This window comes from Bombus impatiens, unplaced genomic scaffold (genome assembly GCF_000188095.3).
Source record: "Bombus impatiens unplaced genomic scaffold, BIMP_2.2 scf_0814, whole genome shotgun sequence".
Classification (NCBI taxonomy): domain Eukaryota; kingdom Metazoa; phylum Arthropoda; class Insecta; order Hymenoptera; family Apidae; genus Bombus; species Bombus impatiens.
In genome coordinates this window covers 315,080-339,104 of record NT_177233.1, presented here as the reverse complement: position 1 = coordinate 339,104, position 24,025 = coordinate 315,080, and the positions used below count along the sequence as shown (strand labels likewise).

Here is a 24,025-nt window from a genome sequence, read left to right as displayed (position 1 = left end):
TTGCTGCTGCTGCTGCTGTTGTCGCTCTCGTTATACCTATACCGTAGCCCCGGCCCTCGAACCGGAGAATACGGGGGTCGCCGCCACCAATTTCCAAACGCTCTAACGTTTCGGGTGACGAGGTAGCTGCGGACACCAGGCTGATCTAGCTTCTGACAGGCAAAATGCGAAATGGACATCGTTGGATCGATCTCGAGAAACGACCAAGACGGAGGATCCAGCTTTACGCTTGTCAACAGTGGAGTATTGTGTTAATTTCCAGAGACGAACTCGACGCAGTCATCTGTCTCACTCATAGCGCGCTCCTCTTGTCCAGAAGTTGTTTGAGCCTTCCATCTTATAGCTTCGACAGCTTTGTCGGCAGCGAAGTATTTATCAATTCCAGCGAGTCTGCAAATCGACTTCACAGAGTCATCTGCCTTGGACAAATATGCGTGCGTTCTTCTCAGCTGAAACTCTCGTTTGAGCGAGTTTGTTTCGCTGCTCTTACGCGTTCGTCGCAATCTGTACACTCGTCGGTATCGCTTGTGGGTAGCAGCGTATTTGTTCGTCTGAGCTGGCAGGTCTGAATCGTCTGCCTCGCTCATACTGAGTTCTTCTCAGCTGAAACTCTCGTTTGAGCGAGTTTGTTTCGCTGCTCTTACGCGTTCGTCGCAATCTGTACACTCGTCGGTATCGCTTGTGGGTAGCAGCGTATTTGTTGGTTTGAGCTGGCAGGTCTGAATCGTCTGCCTCGCTCATACTAAGTTCTTCCCAGCTAAACTTCTTGCTGGGATCTTGCATTTCGGTTTCACTGGTCTTTTACATTGCTCGCAATCTTGACACTTGTTATGCGAGCCTCTCATTTGCCAAATCGGTTAACTCGAGAGAAGAAAGAGGAAAGAAAATTGCTGGAATTATATAAGATGAGCATCGATCAGGTGCTTCGGCACTACTTTTTACACTTATTATACGAGCCTCTTATTTGCCAAACCGATTACCTTCGAAAAAGAAAGAGCAAGGAAAATTGGCGAAATTATGCAAGATAAACATCGATCAAGTTGAGAAAGTGAAGTTAACCAGCTTGGACCGACGACTCACGCGAAGGTCACAAAGAAGAAGATTACGATAAGTACGTTTCTCTGTTGGTCTTTTGGCTTTCAGGGTACTTCATGGTTAAACAGAAAGGTTCTACTATGACATAATCGAAAACAATCTGCTGACTGAAAGATCTGAGTCTTTTAAAAATATCCGCCAACTTCTGCACAAGAGCAAAGATACTAAGATAAGCGATATTTTCATACTATGACGAGTAATATTTTTAACCTGTATAAAAAGATCGAATCGATACAGGTTTAGCTGAAAACCTAAATAAAAAGACAATTTCGATATACGATCGATCAACAAGGTGCTAAATTTTAAAAGTACTTGCCCCTAGAAAATTAGCAAATCTGACATCTTTTCGCTCAAAACATGTTGCGTCCGATTAAAACAATTCTCCAGACATTTCTACTAAAATATCGAATCACGGAACCAGGTTAAAATCAGAAAATTCATTTGAAAATCCTGCGTAATCTCCGTACACGTAAGCGTCGATGCCTGCGCCAAACATGGAAATAAGAATATTAATTTTCGCCATGATTCGATAATCTACCGGTACACTGCAACTGTAAATGAAAAAGAGAAGTGTCTTTGACGTTCACGGTATTTTCAAACGGTTTTGCATATCGTCGATAGTAAAGGCAAGATTAATCGTTATTATATTGGTTGGTATGCATTGCTCACACGTAACAAGGTATCAGGCACAGGTTCTATATGATGGTAATGGAAACAGTGGCAGAGCTCCCTAAGCTCGGGAGCTTTGCCTGGACTAGATTTAATACATGTATCTACGATGAATAGTGCAAGGCCCAGAATGACGAGCACATGCTTCACAGTATCCTATGCCCCATATGCTTCCCAATAATAAAGATGTCACTTAATGATCCGCGCTGTAGAAGGACGACGTTTTATAAAAAAAAACTGACGTGTAATTAATCAGGAAGATTATCATTATTAGAAGAACGATATCGTTTTATGCAAATTTTCGATACTTTGATTTTTCTACAATTTTTTATGAAATGGTGTTTCTGAAGCATCCACAACCGGCTTCAACGTGTAACACACATTTGAATGATTCACACAGACACGTTTCTTGATAAAATTAGAACGCGAGCATTAAAACGTTCGGTGAAAAATCAGCACGTTGCTGAAAGAAGGAAATCTTCACTTGCTTGTTATTCTTAATATTCAGCCTCAATTTCGTGTCAATGCGAAGACCAAACATTTACGAATAATCTCATTTTATAGCAAGATCTTATCCACGGTCTTTCAAATCCTCTTACACGAAATGAATCTTCCGCGAATAAAATAAAACGTGAAATAACGATATTGTTTTTCGAAAGACTGCAATATCTACTCGAATATATTTCATTTAGTTAGTGAAACTTTTACTTGGTATCGGAAATATAAAATACATCTTCGAATAGAAGAAACAGACGTACGTACATATTTTCGCATAGACAAGAAATCGTTGCGAGTATCAACTGTCCCGTAGCTTTTCTTCGCTAAGAAACCATTAAGAAATAAATCGATAAACGGACGCAATTACTGGCCGATTTTCAAAATACCATCGTTCCAACATCGCCTAAGATCAAACGAGCGACGAAAGGGAAGGAACGTTTCGGTCGACGATTATTTCCTGGACGAGACTCGATTTCGTCGCGACGTCACCGTCCACTCTTTGATTATTCATCGAGTGGCCGATTTTTTGCCCACGTATGAATATTCATCGACCTTTATCGCGGCGATACCTCTAGGCGACGACGTTGCACAGGACAGACGAATGGACGTTGCGTAAGGTTTCACGAGGAGCCGATGCACAGCGCAGGGAAATCGGCAGAATCGTTGCGAGATTTTAATCTCGTTGTCCGACCGTATCATCAGCCTGCAAGTAATACAGATAATTGTCCGAAAAATCGATGTAGAATTAGTGAAAATCAGCTCGCTCTTCTCGTTTGTCGATCCTTGTCGAATAGCGTTAAATATGTAAAATACGAGCAAAGGTATTTTAATTTCCAATTTCGTGTAAAGAGCAATTTTTAAGGAAACTTCCTGTATAGTTTCAATCCAAGAAGAACGTTGCTATATAATTTTCTCTCGCCACAGACCGCTGCACTGTGGATGATCCTTATTTTTTCTAGACAGATCCTTTGGTGATCGACGATCCGACAGCGGATTTTCGACCAAGAAAATTAGCCAAGTCGCACGAAAACTCAGTTCTTCGCCGAGTGTAGCGCAATGTCCGACGAAAGGAAACGGAGAGCGAAATGATTTTCGCATTGAACTTAGGAAGGACAAATGTTCGATTCAGAACGTAAGGGAAATATTAAGAAAGAATCGATAGACGTCGAGTTTCAGGAAAAACTGCGCGTTATTTCTTGATTTCTGTTCTGAATCCTCGTTCGAATGCCGCACTTTGCGGCCAGGTGGTTGCTTCCGCTGTAACCGGAAGTCGAGCGCAAGGTGGACGTCGTGGGTGGTAAATGTGCGACCCTAGGGTGGGGATAACGACGAGGTTGCAAATGAGGCGTTAGTCCTATGTGACTTCAATCTTTTCTTTTCTTGCCATTTCCATTGCAACAATTTTCTACGGTGTAGCATATAGCGCAACGACACGCACAAACTTATGAGAAATCCACTTGATAAATTGGATAATGATGGGACCGTACAATTGATACTAGGAGAAATGATCTACGGTGGCTAGCGGGAATATTTGACAATTTTTGCTAACGCACAAAAAGTTTACTAACACCGTAACGAAACGAACGATCGTCTTATTGGTAAACCGTGGAAGAAAAATGAATTTGTACACACAAGTTACAAAATATTTATAGGAAACACGCATCTCACAATTTGTTAAATTAATAAATCAGAGTATTTTTAACGAGATTACCTTCTAGCTAAGGCTAATTACACGTTTAAGATCATTATTCGCGCTGTGTGCTAATTTGTTACATTGGATGACGTGTAACGTGTACGTACACTCTCGAACAGGTTTCAAGTTGTTCGAGTATAATTATAATACTCGTGTGGTGGTCTCAGTGTTAACGAAAGTTCGAAAAAGTTCCTCGTAACACGCGTCAACGTACGTAAAAAAGCTTTCGCGCTAAACGTTCGAGATATTATTTCTTGCCGGAGATTCAGCGTGTTGCAATTTATCGAATAAAAATTGAACGATCCAGCGAAAATGATCTTTGTCGAGGTTTCTTTAATTAAACTTTAATTAAACACGGCCCTCCTGTTATATAATTAGAGACAAGCTTATAGCGATCGCGTGATACGATAAATATTCTTCCAAAAAGAGTAGAAGTCGAATGTAGAGAAAGAAGTGGAAGATTCTAGGATATTTTTTGGTTTTTCCAGAAAACGAAACACACGAGGACGAGGAAACGTTCGTTTTCGTTACAACTCATCGCTCTGATTCGGTTTACAGGAGACAATTTTGCCGATCGACGAACAACGTACGACGTTTTCATTGAATCTTACGATGTTGCTGCGCGGTTAGTGCACGCCACCGGTGTTAAAGATATGAAGCAATTAGGTTTTAAACGAGGCTTTGCCAGAGATTATCCCGGATTAGAACACTTTACATGACGCCTGGATTTTCGTGGGTTAAACTTTGAATTGGCGCGCGTCGGTGTGTGGCTTTTGTGCGTTGCGACGAAAATTTACCTTTTAATTAAGTGAATTTCGTGATTTAAAATCGCGAGAAGTGGACGAGAAATTAGAACGGGGCGATTTAGAACCAAACTCTTTCGCTGGCGGTTTTCAGTGCTCGAAAAACTATAATTAGTGTTGGGAATAATCGCGGCTAAACGTTGCTAGAAAGAAGATTACGCGCGTGTGTTATAATAATGGTATAAGACGTTGCTAATGAGATCGCTATACATTTTTTAATCTTCTTCGCTTGCCAAGCGTTTTAACATTTCTCTTTATTAGCACGATAATTAAAAAATGCAATTCTTCAGAACAAAAATTACGTTTATCGTATAGTCACTTTCGAAATGATCAAGAGAGCAACTTCAAGGATATTTGACTTTTTACGCCTTCTTTCAAGGAAGCTTTCACGATAATCTCAATGCGACAAACACAGGCAAGCACCAATACCAAGATTGAAAGGTTGCCAAAATTCTCCCTTTGTTTCATTTTCCAAACAAACGTACATTTTTCTGTACTCTTCGTGGCTTAGAAAATGTTGCTCGTCGAAGGAAGCCAAGGTACCATTTTTCTCTTCGCCATCGTATCTCTGCTTTCCACAAAACTTCGTCAACTATACTTTGCAGCTAATAGATTCTTCCAGCTGCGAGATTCGAGCCAAGAAGGACCAACAAAAATGCATCGTAATTTGCAAAAATGCAGGGAAACGAAAATGAAGATAAGTCATCGATAAAACTGCTGATGAAATAGGCGATGGTCAAAGTACACGACTAGATGGGCTAAGGTGAAACTCGCGTGAAACAGGTAGCGATGGACGTTCATGGAAAAGCCACGAAGGCCAATGGAATATATCAGCGATTCGGCACATGTTCGAGCGCGTCCAGTTTGGAAATTCGTATGGAAGCGTTATCCGATAGCGTTATCGGTATGCGTGCGTGTTATACACGCGGCGGAGCAAGGGTCGGGGGGTCAATGAAACAGGACACGGTCGAAGCAACAGAGAACAGAGCTTTGCAAGCTTCTGTCTCTCGTTCCGCGAGCTCTAGCGGCTCGCGCGTGTAAGTGCCCGGTAAGTGAATACGCGGCTAGTGTTACTGTAGTCGCAATTGTCCGCTACCTTCATTACCTGCTAATGGCATCGTATAGTCTTACTGAACCATTAGGCTGATCGTGGATTGGCCGCGGGCTCACAAGCGAGTAGAAAACCGTGTGCCTATTGCCGGTCACCGTTTGTCTCCTCCTTCCCGCTCTAGCAGCTCTTTCTTTCCTTTGTTCTATCGTTTAGCTGGCGTTTAGCCGCGCTACGCGGCAGTCTTTTCACGTAAACGTAAGTATTTTGTATTACCGTTACCGTGTTCTTGTCCTATTCGTCGGCTCGTTTTACGATACCTACGATTAACGACGAAGCGGCGAGCGATCGCGAAAGGTACGTAGTTAGCGATCATCGAGAGAATCCGAAGGAAGATGCCTAAATTTCTGGCAAGTTTCATACATCTGCATCGAATCGGCCAACTTTATTCGTTGTCCGACTCACACAGACCACGAAAGCAGCCAAAAGTAAGAAACTACTGAACAACGACCCATAAAAGCAACAGTTCTCATATCCAATGATTGGGGTAGGACACCTAAACGTTTGCTATGTGAGCAACTTACTCGTTAGGTGTCTCGGTCTTAGTTCAATTCTCCGCTCAAACTTTGGCAATGATGCGAACGAAAGGAAAGATCGCGCGGTACTTTTCATTTGCACTTTTGGTTGCATCTTTCGACGCTGACGCAGCAGATCGAAGATCATCGTCCGCCCAGTGCTCCCTGGCCTGGTCGTTTACTATGAATACGCGTGGCTCATTGAAACAAGTAAGTTGCAGCCACCATACCGACTCGGCATCATCCTACTCCGATGCAATTTGCGCGTTTCCATACATCGAAGAAGGTGCCAAGATCGTTAAGTGAGTCAAACTGTAATTCTGCCGATCATTTGTCGCAAAAGGCAGAGCAAATAAGAAAAACGTCTGCCTTGTAGCTAGTAACTCGCCGTCGTTGATAACGTTTCCTCTTCTTCGTTACGCTGAAAGATATCAAGCGGCAGCAGGACGTCGCAGCGCAAGCTTCTTCGATGAACTGGTGTCGTATGTTGAAGCAAATGCCAAGCGATCTCCTCTGGCAATTGACGCAACGAAAGAACAACGTAGATACAACTGCGATAAGATACGCTGGATAGTCTCTGACTTGTTCTGATTGCCTGGCATCCTCCCCTGTTTCGCATCTTCCAATTACGCGGCATTCCGTATACCCGGCATTCGCCTAATTACCTTACATGTTTACGAGATTAAACGATACCCGGCATCGAGTGCAATCGAGTGGAGAAAACTTTCAGAATTCTCTAGGTTAGAGCTCGCGTCCGCTTGAATATCCTAATTGCTTTTGTCAGACAAAAATCTAGGCCAGTCCAGTAAAACGTGCTCTATGATCATTACAGAGGTGATCCACTGGCATTCAGCAGGTGATTGTTTTCTCCATAAGTGTGCACGTGCGTTAGCGTGCAATGGCCGGAAGTGGTCCAGAATGCGGTTGAGGACGCCTTGATTCCTTGTGGCACGTTGGGCTCCTCTTGCATTCTCTGGGTCGCACTGCGTGTAGCTTTCTACCGACTGCCCAGCCATAGACACTTGCAAAATTGATTACGTCGGTCTTTGGCTGAGCTTGAACGTTATTTATCACTTGCACGGTGCCTCGTTCCTTCGTTTGCCTCGGTTTAAAGGGAAGATCCAGAGAAGAATCATTTTAATTCTTCCTTCGCATTCTGTGATCCTCCCTTTCGCTCTGGAGGATCCAATTTGAAACAGTCACATCTCCAGGCTTAAGCAATAGCCACCTCCGTGCTACTGTGCTCCTTCTTCCGCCGATTTAGGCTCAGGAGCCTCTTTCGTCCCATTTCTTCCTACGGATCAGTATTTTTCTCGTTCCTCTGCTTCGTACTCCTCGTTCCATGTACTAAGTGACGTTTAAGTTCCATTCACACCGGCGATCGAGTCAGACACGCGGCCCAACGAGTTTCACGCTGTTTCCACGCGCGTCTCTTGTCTAAATCCTCGGACAGATCGCCAGACCTCCTTTGAGGATATTATTTCGACGTATCAATTTTGACAGGGTTTCTCCTGTCCATCTCAAATTGAACACGCGTGCTCTGTTGTTTTTGCCTTCGCTTTGATACCGAGCGTGGCCACGTGTCACGTGCGCGTCGAACAATGAGGGCTAATGAGCGAGTTTTAAGGAAGAAGCCGGATGAAAAGAGGGGCTGTTGGCGAAGGTGGATCGTAACGCGAGTAACGCCGGCGGATGATTGATTTTTCGAGAGGGTTGTTTGCTTGTTTCGCTGGAATGCCAGTAGATTGCTTTCAAATGGATTCTATCATGAATTCGTTGAGATATTCTCTCTTTTTCGTTGTTATGTATTTTTTGAATTTTTTAAATTTCCAGGGTTGGGCCGCGTGTGTATATGTATATGTATTTCTCTCTCACTTTTTTTCCCCCGGTGAAAATTGCCTCCGTCCGGCTCGCTCGTAAGTTGGACGTTTATCGATCTTTCGTTTTTTTCCAAATCGTATTTGGTGGGCCCGGTAATGGAATTTTTGCCGACCAAGTAACAAATATTGGAAGTTTCGAGCGTGGTTTTGTGCGTGAGAAATGGCTACCGTCAAAAAACGGTGATGGCCATTAGCGCCTATGTATTTAATATTCTATTTAATCAACTACTTGTTACTTTTTTTTCACTTTTTATTTACCTTCCAACGCTATTATTTATTTTTACGTGTTTATAGCAAACGTCCAATTGACCAATCTATCGGATGGCAATTACAGAATAGTTTACACGCATAATAGCAGCGGTGAAAAATAGAAATTGATGCAACGAGTGTACCAAATGTTTGATTCCTTCAATGGTTGTGACAAATATTCCTAAATAATTGAATTTCCTTTCCAAGTTTACATGCTGATACATATTTGCCTCTTTATTATAAAGCTTCTTAGCTTCTGTATCAGTTGTCTTTGAATAATTTCCCTCCTACAGGGACACTCGATTTTACCAATAAATTAATCCAATCGAAATTGAATTCACCGAATAGGAAAGCGGAACATGCACAAATGTAATATTGCGCGTGCACGTAAGAACAGGTGTTAGCATCTCATAAGAATATCGAGCATTTACCCGCCACAGAATCTCAACTCGAATGTATTATTTCACGAATAAATGGTAAACGAATTTCGAGAATATCGAAATTGGGATCGAGTAAAAATGGAAAATGTGTCGTTACACAGAACAATAATAACGTCGTTTTACAAATTTTTCACTCGTTAGTTGCACATATAATTGTTGCCACGTCAATGTTCAATTCTTCGACACGTCCGAACGATACAAACGAAATTTTTGGAAAATAACGCACGTAACATTTTCTGTTTTACCCGCGACGTTATCTTTCTCTTTGCTCTTCATATAACGAAACTTGTAACGTTTCACAGTTAGATAAAAATTATCCTGCTAAATTCGCTGAATAAATTTTATAATTGCGCACACAGATCATTAATCTGTTTCTAATTGAATGCAACGAAATCTTATCTGCGTTGCTCATCCACCTTTGATACGCTGAGATTTCGTACAGATAGTCGGCGTAATTAATACACAGAAATATCACGATGCAACGATTACGATTGTGTGTATCGCAAGTAAGTCGGAAGAAACCTAATTTACGACGCGGATGAAATCAGACTTATGATACGAGCGGACGTGTGCGGTGAACGTTAGCGAACAAGGGGAAGAAGCATTCGCGTGGACGTGATCGTACGTCGTTCATTAGCAACAATTACCAAGCCACTGCGAACCTGTAACTTTCCGCGCCTCCTGTAATTAGTAAAGATACACCTCGTGCGTCGCGCCTACACGGATTTGTTTAATTGTCCGACAACTCGGCGCGTATCTCTCGTACACAGCCCCGGGTTCTCTCGTGCTCGATATCCTTGTGATATTCTAACGCCTACTCTTGGCGTCTATTTATGGGGCAGCCTCCTATGATACACGACGTTAAAGCAGAATTTCTGGCCAATACGGTGCAACGTTAGACCACAGCGTCTCGTATCCATCGAGTGTGAAATTATTTATCAAATTTAGTTTAATAATTCAATAAACAAAGTGTTTCTAGATTTGTGTTAAAAGTTGACGAAAGAAATCACAGCTATTTTTACTGATAATTATATATATAAATCACCTATAGCTTCTCGTTCGAAGGAAAGTTACAGACGACAGAATTAATCTTTTGTCATATCGCGTGATGTTAAAGTTAGAATTTTACGTGCCAGTCACTTACGTCAAATATTTCTCACGCAAAAGTTGTTGCGTAGTAACGTCCATTGATATAACATAAAATACATTGACGATTCAACTTGTGAACAAAAGTTGTTACAATTCGCTGTTACGTTATTCTATGCAAATTATTGTACTTCGCTATATTATATCATAGATATCGTAATTGACGATCCACGAGGAGCAAAGATATCGTAACTTTTACTCAACTTGTGCCACATCTCTCGTATCAATTATATCATAACGTTACGCTATAGATATTGATACATGGATACTATAAGTCACAGTTTACGAGGATTAATAGTTAAGTTCTGTACAAGTGGTTTCATCCGTCTGGGAAAGCATAGCATTGAACTAGCCCAGATATCGCTTTAGCAAATGTGCGGTTGGAGATAGGTGTTGGAACGCTAGCTTCGTTACTTCGATTATCGATCATTATTCCACGTATGACGAGCACGAGCTTTCCTCAAACACGACCTAGTCACGTTCTCCGTGTGATTTTCGCCACGATAACGCAAAGGGGCTTTAACGCGTAATCCTCCGAGTTCCAACTCCCGAAATGTAAACCAATCCGCTGGTCGCAAACCAGTAAGTTACCATGAGCGTATAACTCCGCCATTATTGATCCTTAATTGCTTCATCTTTTATGCAATATGACGACGGACAAGGAAATGAATCCGTTGCGATGACGAGTAGGTGTATCAAAGAAGAAAAGAAAAAGAACGATCGAAGAATAGCTTCTGAGAGAAGAAATGGAATTTTCATTCAGCTTCGAAAAAATGAAGCGGGAGATTAAAAATATGTAACGGGACATAAGGATCCGATAAATTTCTGACAGAAGAGACGAACTGCTTTGTATTTTAAAAAATTCGACTTTTTAATTTGCATTTGGAATTATGCAGCAGAGAATTGAACAAACTGTACGTGCAATAAAATACAAGCATATTATGTTAATATATAGAGGAGAAATCGAAGAATTAACTGGCATAAAAGAAACGGGATATTTTTGTATCTTAAAAATTTCTAATTTTTATTTGGAACTGCTCGAAAGAGCAGCGCGTAATAAGATACAAACGCATGGCACTAAGACACCATTGTAAGAGTATTCTCTCTTAAAGACGACTCTTATTTGCTGAAACAAAGCACAGTTTTCCCTTTCAACCACCAGGAATTCGATATCGAAACCAACATATGTTGGATACGGTTGAATGAACTTTCGCCTGCCAGTTTCCACTACCTCATTTAATCCGACCAACACTTGGAATGAATTTTTCTTTCTTTTACGATCCCTCCAACACCTTCACCTCCGCTACGCAACTCCCATTACATCCGCCGCTACTCCTTTTTATTTTTTCAACGCTTAGCTTGACCTTTCCCCGACCAGCCTGTACCTTGTGACACGGGCCGTGATCGGCGAGCAAAGCTGAAACTGCAAAAGGTTAAAAGATGGGGAGGACGAAGGGGAGATCTGGCCTCGCAAGAAGCAACAGAGAGGCGATGAACGCGTCAGCGTGACCGAGCAAGTGTCCCGTGAGCCTTGAAACCGCCGATCGGACCGCTTTGTCGGCGGTATTTGCATCGCTTAACGGAAACCGAATTCGGGCTACTGCTCGTGGTGGAGATTTCGGCGACGTTAACCGGCTTTCCTACTAGCGTATGTATTAAACCACGTGCAAAATAATGCATCGCCGCGGTGATGTCTGCAGCTGCAGCTGCTGCCTGCCCTAGAAACCTGGCTCCCACATCCTCTTCTCGTTTCATCTAACGTCCTGCACTTTCCCTCTATGCCACACCTCCGCGCCCTTTGCTTCTTTCTCGTTTTAGTCTTCCTTTTCGTTGTATCATTCTCGTCGTTTTGTATTTTCTTTCTCGTTTACCATGGCAAAGTTCATCTTTTTACCTTGCTCTTCTCTTTTCCACTTGAATTTCTATATAGCTTCTTTCTACTGTCCGATCGATCCTTCGATTTTTCTTTTTCTTTTTATCGTTCCTCTTCTCTTGCACAGTCTTTTCCTGCTCAGCCTTGTTTCTCTTCTTTTCTAGATATTCTTTGAACCTCCTTTTTCTTCCTTTCACGCTATTCTTCCTCACTTTCTCCGCCAATTATTATGGTTCGCCACGTTTTTATTTTTGCCACCGCTTCTTTCATTGCTCATTTTCTGCACTCTCACAGAGAATTCGCTTTTCTTTTTACCTTTTCACTTACATTCCATTTCCTTCTTCTCGTTTTAGCCCAGCTTTTCCCCGCTTCGTTCTCCTTCTCTTTTTACCGGCCAATTCAGTTTTCGCTTTTTTCCGACAGGTCTTCTATTTTTTGATGTTTCCGTTTCTGCATCTCATATTCTTTGCAACATCGCTCTCTTTTCTCTTTTATTTGCGATGTCCCATTTTTTTAACGCCTCTTCCCTTTCATTCCTTTTTTCATCTCTTTTTTTTCCTCGCTTCGTTCTACTTTTGTTACATTTTTTCGCCCTTCTTCCTCGCAGATACTTCGCCTTTCCTGCTTCTATCTTCGTCATTACCCTTCTCCAATTTTCTATTCCTTTTCCTCTTCTTATAATTTTCTTCGTTCTTACCATCTTCGTCGATCGCTTTACCATAGTAGACCTTCTTCACTACCACATTTTCCTACATCGTACGTTATCATTCCTTTTCCTATTTCTACAGCCTTTATTTCCTTTTTTATTCTTGTCGCCTTCTTCATATTTCTACATCCTCCGTTCTTTCCAAATCTTGCAATTCTTTCTCCCATCTTTTTCATCTTTATTAATGGTCTCTCTCGTATCCCCAAATCTTCATATCGAATAGTTTCAACGGTTCTCTTCATTTTTCCACATCTTCCATTATTCTCATTATTCTCTTTACTTCTTTATATCTTCCATTTGCAATCCCTTCTCTCTCATTCTTCTAACCCCTACCATCGTCACAGCAATTCCAGGAACCTTCTCATGCAGTATTTTCTACTCCATCCTCCTTCAAGTGTCCTCCCACTTCCCTCAGGCACTTCAACTTGCTCTCTCGTTCTCTCTCGATCTCTTCAATCGATCTCTTCTTCTCTCTTCTACATTTCCAACTATTTCTCTTCTCCCATTTCTATTAGTTTTTCTATTTCCTCTGTATCTTCCCGCTACAATTATCCTCAGCTTCTCGTATCTTCTTCGTCTTCGCTACTCTTCTCTTCCACATTCCCAAATCTTCATTATCTTCATTTTTCTACACATTGCACTCGCTATTTCTTCTTCTTTCGCCCTTCTAACGTCCTCCCACCTCCCTCAAACACTTCAATTTCTATTACTTTCTCTATTTCCCCTGCATATTCCGCTACGATTATCCCCAGCTTCTCGTATCTTCTTCGTCTTCGCTACTCTTCTCTTCCACATTCCCAAATCTTCATTATCTTCATTTTTCTACACATTGCACTCGCTATTTCTTCTTCTTTCGCCCTTCTAACGTCCTCCCACCTCCCTCAAACACTTCAATTTCTATTACTTTCTCTATTTCCCCTGCATATTCCGCTACGATTATCCCCAGCTTCTCGTATCTTCTTCGTCTTCGCTACTCTTCTCTTCCACATTCCCAAATCTTCATTATCTTCATTTTTCTACACATTGCACTCGCTATTTCTTCTTCTTTCGCCCTTCTAACGTCCTCCCACCTCCCTCAAACACTTCAATTTCTATTACTTTCTCTATTTCCCCTGCATATTCCGCTACGATTATCCCCAGCTTCTCGTATCTTCTTCGTCTTCGCTACTCTTCTCTTCCACATTCCCAAATCTTCATTATCTTCATTTTTCTACACATTGCACTCGCTATTTCTTCTTCTTTCGCCCTTCTAACGTCCTCCCACCTCCCTCAAACACTTCAATTTCTATTACTTTCTCTATTTCCCCTGCATATTCCGCTACGATTATCCCCAGCTTCTCGTATCTTCTTCGTCTTCGCTACTCTTCTCTTCCACATTCCCAAATCTTCATTATCTTCATTTTTCTACACATTCAACTCGCGATTTCTTCTTCTCTGGCCCTTCTAACGTCCTCCATTATCGCAATACTACGTACGTACTATTTTCCACTCGTACGTTCTCCTTCGTACGCCCCCTTCCCCCACACACCTCGTATCTTCCTTCCTCTCTCATCCTCCTCCAATCTCTTCATTCTCTCTTCCTTGCCTGGTCGCTGCGCAACGTGGTTCAGAACCGCGCCGGTTATATTTAGGTGAACTCTGGTATTATCCGTCGATGTGACGGACGTGCGAGCGGATGGACGTACGGACGGATATACGAACGGACCCAGTCCCAGCGACTGCTGCAACCAGAGGGCTTTTACTATCCTGTCCGTTACGTCTGACGGGCCGCGACGCTAGCCTGCGGGTTCGACCTCGATGGATCGATAGACGTCCATCCGGTCGCGGGCGCCAAATTCACGGGCCTATTCCAACGACCAGCGTTCGCCGGCGAAATTTCCAAAATCCAGCCTCCAGCATCGGCGAAATTTTCGGAAAACCGTGGCCACTTTTCCCTGGCCTCGGGCCACCGGAACCCCCTGTCCCGTTCGTTTGTTCCGCTTGCAAGTAGACTGCGGCACAGAGCCAGTCGAAAGTATCGTTTTGTAACTTCGGTTCGACGATCGAAGGGAAACGACGGACGCGCGCAGCGCGCACATTTTTGTTGGATACGAGTTGTTGGGAAAATACGTTGTCGCTAATTTCCATGTTTATTTCGCTCCCTGCCACGTCTAAACGCTATGGATTTGTAGTTGAATTTGCGGTGCGTGTAGCTAAAACGCGTGGCACGAAGTGAACGACGACGACGAGTATACTCGTCGAACGCAGAGTGTGCGACCGTAGGGAATTAGGTCGAAATGACTGTTTTATTTCTGAATTTTATCGCTGACTGGGTTCGGTGTAACGCGAAATACCGACGTTTCTTCGTGACGAGTATACTCGTCGGAGACAGCTAACCGATTAGTAGGGAAGATAGAAACCCTGATAATACTTGACGTATCGAGTAAAATCAGTTGTCTCGAGCTAAAGATCCGAACGAGTGTGCGTGGATTTCAATGGTTTTGGATGAAATCAGTTTGCAATTCTGTGCCTTCAAAAAGGTGGTCGATTAAAACGTGCATCCATGTTGAATGAAATTACTGTTGACATGTGTAATATTAACTTGAAATCAATAAATTAGCAGCAGATCCAGTGTGTATAGACATGAATTTGAAAAATAATTCCAAATTTATTACGTACACGTACGAAGAAAATTCCACTACTATGGTTTACGAATGTTTGCGTGGGCTCAAAAATATCTGTATTTTCCTTCGATAGAAACATGTACCAAAGCTGATTTTCTTCCTAATTGAAATATTAAAAAGTTGCATCTTTCTCTGTAATTTAGTGCGTCTCTATGTACATGTAACACTGTATTAACAAAATCATATTCGCATTACTAATTTTCGTATGGTTAACAGCAACGTATTGCGTTCTCATTAATTTCCATAATCTTTGTAAAGGGACGAAAAAGCGACCTGTGAACCTGCCGTGGTTCATGAAACTGCTTTATTACTTTTGATACTAAATTAACGTCGATACGTATCGTCGGCAATAATTCATATGAGGCGAGTTAAAAATGAATAATTTCCGCGGCGTAAGAAGAAGAAATGCAGCGTGCTGTGGCGCTGCTCTTCTGTTATTTTATGCTTCAAAACTTGCTGACTCCGTAGTCTGCCTGATCTTCGATATAGTCGGCGATCGTGACGAGGAGAAAAGTTTCGCGCTCCACTTTTTCCTGGGTACAACGTTCTCGACGTGGCGAGTGCGTTCAAGGCGAAGGGTGGCACAAGCTTTTCAGATTTACAAAAGTGAAGCTTGTAGGAATGCGTAGGGACCAGCTGACGTCTTCTACACTGTCAGACGTGCAACGATCACAGTACTTTAGGATTAACGCTACTTGGCGAGCGAGGAAGAATGCCGAGCTTTTGGCAAACCTACTCTACGCTATTTTCGAATATGAACACATAAGAAAAATCAAGCGCCTTGAATTTTAATTTCGTTACTCTAAGCTGTCATAGAACTTGAACAAAATTGCATTGATATCAATATCAATTGATATCCACATGCTGGAAATTTGTTAACGTAGGTTCGGAGGAAAAAAGCACGGAAATTGCATCTCCAACGTCCGCGGCTCCATTCGCCTACGAACGATTACTATTTCTATCGTATGCCGAAATTCGTGTTAACGAAACTTTTTCGCTAAAAACGACGCTGTCGACGCATATTTTTTCTTTCGCGTTAAATGCCAGCGAGGTGGAAATTGTGCTCAGTGTCAAGGTTAAAAAACTCGTTACACAGCGCACGGTACACGCTTCTTTCGCAAAATCATCCCTCCAATTCCATTGGATCCAAGTTCTTTCGAGGGTCAGACTACCAATAGCGATTTAATCGCAACAAAAATATTCGCCGCGAGGCAAACAGTTTACCTGGTAATTTTATACATTATTTCACAGGCACTCGGTTCGTGGCAGCAATCCGGACCGTGGATTATTTTGGATGGATCGATGGTAGCGCGAGTGGTTCCGCCAATCTCCGATTCACGGATTTATTTCGGTATCGCGTCGTTCGTCAGCCCCTTTCGCCCCCAATTTCTAATAAATCGACAGTTTTTTCACGCCTCACGTTACGAATACTATATTAATAATCGGACATTAGCGTGCGCGTATACACATAATACATCGTTCAGGATTGATGAGATAGTTTCGATTATCTGTGCGGAAATAAATTCGTTTCGCGAGGTTTTTTAACGCGTTGACTGACACGCCGGGTCTTGGTTATTAAATTTTTTTAACTGAATAAAATAACATCGATTTTTCGTGGCCGGAGAAATGTTCAACTATATGAATAACTTAAATAATCCTAGTCACTGCTGGGTCGCGTTATTACATTTTTTTCTACCAGTAAAATAACGTAGATTTTCCATGGTCCGGCCAACTTTCAACTATGCCAACGACATAGATAATTATCGTGGTCGATTGGCTCGTGTTATCGCATTTTCTTTAACGAATAGAACAATCGATAATTTTGTCGATGGTGCGGCGAATTTCCAACAATGCGAATGACCTAAACATTCGCTGGCAGCTGGAGGGGAAAAATTGGCATAGCCGAGAACGAGAACGTGGGAAATGAAAAAAGCAACCCTGGACGAAATCGCAATCTGCTCGCATTGCCGTTTACAAATTTCCATCAAAGTCCTTAACAGGCGAAAACGAAGAAAATTATCTTTCTTCGTTAACCTACCGCTAACGAAGTACCTACATTGTTACGTGGCAACGAACAAACAGGTCATAGGTCAGCAGACAGTAACGCAACAAGGAATCATGTTAACCGCCAACTCTAACTAATTTTTCCATTCCCGCGACCAGTGGGTGAACGTATGCGCGTAGACGCACGCGCGCGTCCTCGCAACCTGCATTTGTGGTTTTTAATGCTTGGCATTGACCACAGCCGTTCAAAAACTTTCAAATTTAACCTGCATTGCACTGAGACTCTATTTTATTTATTTTCCATTTATTTGGTAGATCAACTTCATCCTCAAGATGAACGCGAAAGTAGTCGCAAATCGCGTTCAAAAACACAAACAGAGGCTATCCAATAGTCGGGTCGTTGAAATTGACCACGGCGATTTTCTTGTATTTCTTATTATTATTTATCCTTAGTCCATTCCTTTGGGCGACTTTCGGTTTACATCTCTTATATAACGCCCTTGCGTCACATATATTTCTCTTACTCCAGCACTTCTCTAATTATAAACTGTTTATATCTATCTATTGCACCTTACTTGCTCTATCTCTATGTCTACTAAGTTAAATCTAACGTTTATAACTAAGTGCTCATTCCGTCTTTGGCTTTTGCTTCCTTGCTGTGCTCCCTTCCTGTCGTTCCTGCCCCTCTTCTGCTACTCTTCTCTTCACTATTATCGCTTTCAGTTCTGCCAGTCCCTCTGCAGTCTCATTTAGTGTTTCTACCATGTTCCTTGCTCCTCTTGTTATCTCACATTTCTCTGATATGTGTTTCAAGTCCTCCTCTCCTTTTTTGCATAATCCATATCCTCTTTCTTCCTGATTTTCTTATGAATTTTGGAGAAAGCTTCGTCCCTGCAGTTAACGTTTCGTTGAGTCGCGCCGCTATCATATGGCAAGCAGCGATTTGTTTTTTTTTTTTACTTTTTTTTTTACAAAGGAGTTTATTGAGTCCAGAAAATACAGATTTTAAGTACTAAGCAGCGATTTGTCGGCGGGTTCGCGTGACGGTCGGTGTCGGACTTGGGCGTCGGGTCCATCTCGATGGATCGATACGTCCATCCGGTGACCGCGGAATTTCAGCGAGTTGGAAATTTTCCATCGCTGCCGCGCTATTTCGCCACTTGATTGCTTTGTTATAAATGTATATGCCCGGGGTATTACTCTTTCATTCTGTTTTGCGCCCTGTTACTTTGTTATTTGCCGCGACGCCTGCCACCACCTGCTTAACTTTTCCGTCTCACTCGGTTCTTCCGCTTTTCCGCCGTTCACGCGGCTGTCGAGCGAAGGAGAGACACGTGGATTATAATGCAAGCACGTGGCTTTTAAATATCTCTTTAAATGACCAATTCCGCGAAAACTTCATCGATGCGTGTTTACGCTGCGCAACGCGAGAATCGATGATTCGCGTTTTCCTGGAAATCGACGTGTCTCCGTGTGCTCGAGTCTGCATCTAAACAACCAGAGACTCGTTTCTTCCAAGCCTGCTGTTTTTAAGAGACAGAAACTTGTTCAAACTGGAAGAAGATTTTTACGGACAAATTTTGTTCCAGTCAGGTTCGGTTCTGTTATTTTTCACGCGACAAGATCGACGTCTCCGATTTCGAAATCGCCTAAATAAACTCGCCTGAATAAATTCGCGCGAGTAAGAATAAAAAAAAAAAAGAAAAAGAAGTGGCGTGAGATCCGCAAATGGAATAACAGAAACAAGGTAAAACACACGATCGATTTTTACGGGTGACACGTATCGTCATAGATAATCTGAACGATCAATGCAAGTAAAAATCCACTTCGGGGTCTTTCAATGGCGCAGAGAGAAACGGTTTGGCCGCGCTCAAAGCCTCGGCTCTGGTCGATCCATCGATCTATGTATATAGCGAGCGACGAGTTCACCCTCCAACAGTCCCGGCTGGTTAATTTCTCAGCGAAACGCGTTTGGGATCGATGCAAATCATATTTTTAGCCGCGTCGGCGGCCAACAGTCGGACGAATTTCTAATCGGCGGCCGATCGATTCCTCCCCAGGCGATTGTCGTTCGCCGCGGATTCATTATTTTCCCCTCGATTTTTCGGGGTTAAAAGGGCTCCTGCTCTCTTTTCCTTTCGCTCTACGATCTCTTCCTCTCTATCCTTCTCTCTCTCTCTCTCTATCCCTTTCTACGTGGAGCAAAGGGGAAATATTTCATGGAATTTCTCGTTGCCGGTACATTGTGCGCGCGAGTAACAACGCTTTAAAACCCGGCGAGAGAGTTCTTTGTGCGAGCCGCCCGCGGCGCACGACCCTGGTGTAAAAAAAATTCATTATTCTCTTGCTTCTTTTTCTCTCCACCCTCGTTCCGCCAAACACCGATTACCGTTTGCCGACAGACGAGGAAATCGCGGCCCGCGACCGTGCAAGGATCGCGTCCTTCGAGAAGGCTAACCCAATTCCATCGTGCGACAGGCAAATCGACTTTTCGCCGGTTTATAAACCCTTTGAGCAATTAACGCGCGAGATTACAAGTGAAATACAAGTTTCTCGCTCTGTCTTCGATGAAGCGTAATACAGTGGGACGTATAATACGACAGAAGTGAATATTTAGTTGCACCATCCAACAGCCATTCTGTCTATTATTAACAATTGTTCAAGGAACAAACTTGCGAGAGAATTCTGCAGGTTAAGTTAGAAGCGTAGGGGTGGTTTTAAATTAAACGTTAAATGTATACGGTGTCGATAAAAATCTTACGCAGCGATCGATCTCGCGAGAGCAGCAAAATGGTACTTCGAACTTGAGTACCTGTTCCATGTCGGGTAGAACTTCTCTTTTCCTAGAGCAAATTCCATTTCGGTAAATAGAACAATAAATAATTCAGTAGATAAAATCTTAGTGGTAAAAATCTTGCGACAGATTTCGTATAATACGTGAAACGTGGTGGATGTTACAAGAAAACGTTGTCAAGCGTTTAATGGACAATGGACGCTGCGTGGCATATTTTTTCAAGCGTTCTTGCAGGCGCAGAATTTGCCACTTCGTGTCTCGAGTAAATAAACGAAGCATTCGAACAGCCTCTAATCAAGGACCATCCGACACCATAAGCCCTGGAAAACAATGCATAAAACCTAGAATGTACTCTAACGATTTACGAGAATCATTCGCTGTCGAGCAACTGCGCTAATTACCAGTAATCGATACTTCGTTAACAAACAGTTCGAGCGAATTACTACAATGAGATTTGATCCGCGCCGGCAAAAATCTCGAGTTCGTGTATTAAACCTGGAAACAGCGGATAGTGGCCGGTGATTAGCTATGAACGTACACGTATTTCGTTATGCCCGATTCGCTTTGTGTGTGCCGCTGGCTTTAATTTCATCTCTTTTAAAAACAATACCATTATCAGATAACGATACGAATACGAGTTTCCAACTTTAATAAATATACGTAGCTTCGAGTTTCATTGTAAAAGATATTTTGTTTGAATTTGCAGAACCCTGCAAGAATAAATAGACAACGTCAGGTTTATGCAAATTCATGTTTGTCGCGAGAAGAGGCAAAGAAATTGATCAAGATCCGTGCTAGAGCTTGATATCAGCCAACGCTAGTCCTGGCTAATGCGTGAGTTAACAAATAGTAACCAGGTACTTAAGTAGAGCTTAAGTGGCAAGAGTCTCTGGTCAGAAGACGTAAGGACGAGAACAATGAGACGGGCAAACATCTAAAGCAACGTGAGAGATGGTTGTTGTTTAAGTAAGCGAGATGGCTGCAGAAAAAGATCGAAGAATAATCCTATTGGCGCATAATATCATGCGATTGACGTAGCTAAAGTAAGCAGACTATGTACGATGGCTTCAGATGTACAGTTCAGAATGACGCAAAATTTTAGCTGGAACGTTGAGTGCGAATCTCACTATAGCGCGAGGATAGGTTATTAAGTCGTATAATGTATAAACGAAGCGTCAGATATCTTTCTCCTGTATCCTAAGATAGCAAGATTAATACTGGTTAGTATAACTATAGATAGTTCATAGTTGTGACAGGTTGTTGCCAATATGTTTGGCAACCAGACAGTTTCCCAGTCTCGAGCCTCAGTTTCAAGCCTTTCCAGGTCTTGTGTCTTTTTAGTCTCTTGAGTCTTTATAGCCTCTTGAGTCTTTATAGAGTCTCTTGAGTCTTTATAGTCTCATGAGTCTTTATAGAGTCTCGAGCCTCTCCAAGTCTTGAGTCTTTATAGTCTCGTGAGTCTTTATAGTCTCTGGAGCCTTTTCAGGTCTTGAGTTTCTATAGAGTCTCTTGAGTTTTTATAGTCTCTTGAGTCTTTATAGTCTCTTGAGTCTTTATAGTCTCATGAGTCTTTATAGTCTCATGAGTCTTTATAGTCTCATGAGTCTTTATAGTCTCTGGAGCCTTTTCAGGTCTTGAGTTTTTATAGAGTATCTTGAGTCTTTATAGTCTCCTGAGTCTTTATAGTCTCATGAGTCTTTATAGTCTCATGAGTCTTTATAGTCTCATGAGCCTTTATAGTCTCGTGAGTCTTTATAGTCTCTCGAGCCTTTCCAAGTCTTGAGTCTTTATAGTCTCTCGAGCCTTTCCAGGTCTTGAGTCTTTATAGTCTCTTGAGTCTTGCTCATCTTGCAAGTCATCCAGAAAATCTTGATCGTCTTTGGTATCTTCCAAGTCTCGATCGTGCTGTGTCGTAGAAACGACGATCGGCCACTTTTGCTTCCGTTTATGTTGGAAATGGGCTGTGTGACGTCTTTTTGAAAACGTTCTTCCAGGCACAGAATTTTCTACCTCGCGTCACATTCGCAGCGTCCCAAGTAAATGAACGAAGCAAGCAACAAGATACACCGCGTATAGTCGTAGCTGTAGAACCTCGACTGCGACTAAAAATCATTTCCACTCTGAGATTCTCAACTCTCAAATTCTTCTTCGTCCCAGGAATATGCAATATCCGCATCAACACCTCCGAAACGATCGAGACTCGACAGACTGCGGAAGACCCGAGATCGGATCGAGACTTTCGAGCGTCTTGAGGTTCGGCAATGGCGATCGAAACGGTTCGAATTTGCCGGCAATTTCCGATCCCATTGCTAATCAGCTGACCCAATGAATCAGCTAATCGAGCCTCGATCGAACGCGGCGTATTGGTCCGGATGAAAAAAAAGCTCGGGCAGCTGGAATGTGGCAGCGCGCGCGAACATTTTAATTGTTGCCTTCCTCTCTGGCCACGTCTGCTCTTTTTCCCGGTGGCCGTCGCGACCAAAAACGCGGACGGATGTCGCGCGGTGAAACGGAGCCCGAATTCACGCACCGGCGAATACTTTCGAAAATGCGTGGCCGCTCAATCAAATCTCGCGAAATTCCTCGGCCGTGCCATAAAGGGATTGCCTCCATTCGCTTCATACCAGCGTGTCCCTGGCAGCCGGCGTTTTGCGAATCGTTCGACCGTCCAGCGCGTCGCCGCGCACGTTCGCTCGCTTTTCGTTCGTCCGACGAAGAATCGTCGCTGGTTCTCGTCGTCAACCATCGCGAAACATAGCAAAAAAGGTTGAAACAGGAGAACAACGACGAGAGGGCGACTGCCGCTTGCGATAGTCATTAGACACTCGCCATTAAGTACCGCTACTGATTCGCATCTGCGTAGATTAGGCTGCGATTAAGTTAAGCGAAGAGGGACGCGTCTGCGAATTTCGCCGAGGTCAAATCGTCGCTGCCAGGTAGCACAAAATTGTCGATCCATATGTTCGTCAAGCGGCAGAATATTCGCATTGAAACTGAATATTATTTTGTCGTTTGAATTTATTTCTGGACCTACACTATGGGTGTGTTTGCACGCTTGCAGCAATCAGGTCGAATCATTGCCGGTTTTATGGTCTTTTCAACGTTGTGATAGAAGAACGTTTCTCCGCTGTGAGTTCTTTGCTCAGAGCAGAGTCACTCGAAGCCAGCCCAACTTGATCGCTTAATTTCATTCGCCTTATCGTTCATTCTAGTTAACGTCAACTGGTGTTTTCTAGGATCAGAAATTCCAGGCCTAATTCTAAGAGATTTCTAGATTACCTGGCGAGATCAGATCAGAGGCGAAAGTCGGATCTACGAGCTTCGATCGATCTTTATACAGCTGAGATCGATGGCTGGTTGCTCGTCACCAAGAGTCACTTTTCTCGAGAATAACTTTCGATCGGATGCGCCTATCTGAATTCACAGGGCGGCGGGCAAAGTTGTGTACAAAGGAAAGTTTATGAAATAAGAAGTACGAAATGTAGAAGCTGCAACTTCTTCCTTGGCTAATTATTTAGCGTTGCGCGAGCGCTTTCAGCATATTTCCAACAAACTGAAATTTCGAAAAAGAAATTGAAGAATATGTCGCGACAAGCCAACGACCGATTCGCGTTAAAAAGGAATTCTCGACTTACTTGATTTTTTAATTGCTCCAATTCACGCAACTTGATCAATCTGAACGAAGCTTTACGATCACCAGCAGTAACAAGCTTGCATCTGCACGTTATTGAAAGCGTCAGCGTTTACCCTTCGACCCTTCGTTTCGTATTTTTTCGTCCCTCGTCGATCGTCGTTCTTTCTCCTTTTTTGTCCCCTTCTTCTTTTATTTCACTCTTTCTCCATTTTGCTTATTCCTGATTGCTTTGTTGGGTTCATTGGGGGAGGGGGG

At 42.7% G+C, this 24,025-nt stretch overlaps 1 protein-coding gene across 3 annotated transcripts in view; it reads right to left on the bottom strand.

Moving 5' to 3' along the window:
* LOC112213588 overlaps positions 1-24,025 on the bottom strand; it is a 298,689-nt gene that overhangs the window by 71,774 nt on the left and 202,890 nt on the right. The gene's annotated exons all lie outside the window — the stretch shown is intronic.